Source organism: Morone saxatilis, unplaced genomic scaffold (assembly GCF_004916995.1).
Source record: "Morone saxatilis isolate NCDOM2014 unplaced genomic scaffold, NCSU_SB_2.0 Contig21, whole genome shotgun sequence".
Taxonomy (NCBI): Eukaryota; Metazoa; Chordata; class Actinopteri; family Moronidae; genus Morone; species Morone saxatilis.
This window is the reverse complement of record NW_023339774.1, coordinates 6,797,656-6,798,795: the sequence shown is the minus strand read 5'-3', so window position 1 is coordinate 6,798,795 and position 1,140 is coordinate 6,797,656. Positions and strand designations below refer to the sequence as shown.

The 1,140-nt window shown below is 38.7% G+C and overlaps 1 protein-coding gene across 1 annotated transcript in view; it reads right to left on the bottom strand.

Moving 5' to 3' along the window:
* The window catches only part of lpar1 (lysophosphatidic acid receptor 1), a gene marked incomplete in the record, with an annotated part of 34,401 nt that overhangs the window by 12,765 nt on the left and 20,496 nt on the right, over positions 1 to 1,140 (bottom strand).

Sequence of the window (1,140 nt, the reverse complement as noted above, 5' to 3'; positions counted from 1 at the left end):
TCACTCAGTGTAGGTGATTTACTTTCTCTCTCAGTATGTAGCAGAGTAGTTTGTGTTTACATAAAGACCTTCATTTTGTAGATAAAGTAAAGCTTGTGTAAATTATAAGCTTAGACTGTCACACAATTACCTTTTCTGACAGAACCTCATATTGAGAAACTCTGGAGACAGAGCGTGACGTAGTTTGTTTGTTTGTCTAAATGAAGGCTGGAGCAGCTGCAACAACTCAAGGATTTCCAAACTTTCATTTAACCATTCTACAATGGAAAAAGACAGTAGAAGTGAGATATTGTTGTGTTCTTAATGCAGGTCATGCAGTCAATCAAATACTGAGAAGGAGCCTGAACACGTAATACCTTTTAATAATTTGTACCCAGTGCAACCAAAACTAATCCACTAACATGATCATTTACTTCATGGCTTGCCTATATCTCATCCTATGGCCATTAAGAGACAGGGAAATGTCTACAGATGAGACTGCTTGCCTCTTCGCAGCAGAACTGCTTCACTGCGAGGCAGGTTAAAGAAGAAGAAACAAACAAAGCATCTCTAAGCAGCAGAAAATGTATGTCCTCCAGTTTTATACATAGTGTAGGCTGCAGAGCACATTCTGCTGTCTACTGCTTTGAATTAAGGTTAGAGTAAAGACAACAGAGGCAACAGGATGAGATAACACAGCACATAGGAGACAAATCACATGGAATCCTTTGGTATGTTTTGTCTGGGACCAACACATCCTGCTTCCAGGCAGTAAGAAGTACTTTTCCCACAATTTACACTCCAACTTTTTACACACAAGTTTGTCTGCTACTGAGCTATAGTCGGTCTGTGTAAAAAAAAAAAAAGAAGAGCAATCCCTCTATCTTATTACACACCACAGAAGAGGCCTGGAGACTTGCAAAGTGGGAAACATATCTCTACTGAATGCTTAGACATAAAACTGTCAGACTGCACACACAGCTCAGCTGGAAAATAAAACAGGCACTGTTTCATCAGAAGAAAGTCACTGCATTAATGTGGTAACAGCCATGAAAGAAAATGAGCCCATAAAATAGTACAATAGATTTAATGATAATTCTGGATTACTGCAAATTATTTTCAGAGAATTGGGCATCATTTATATCTCATGGAGTTGTGCTG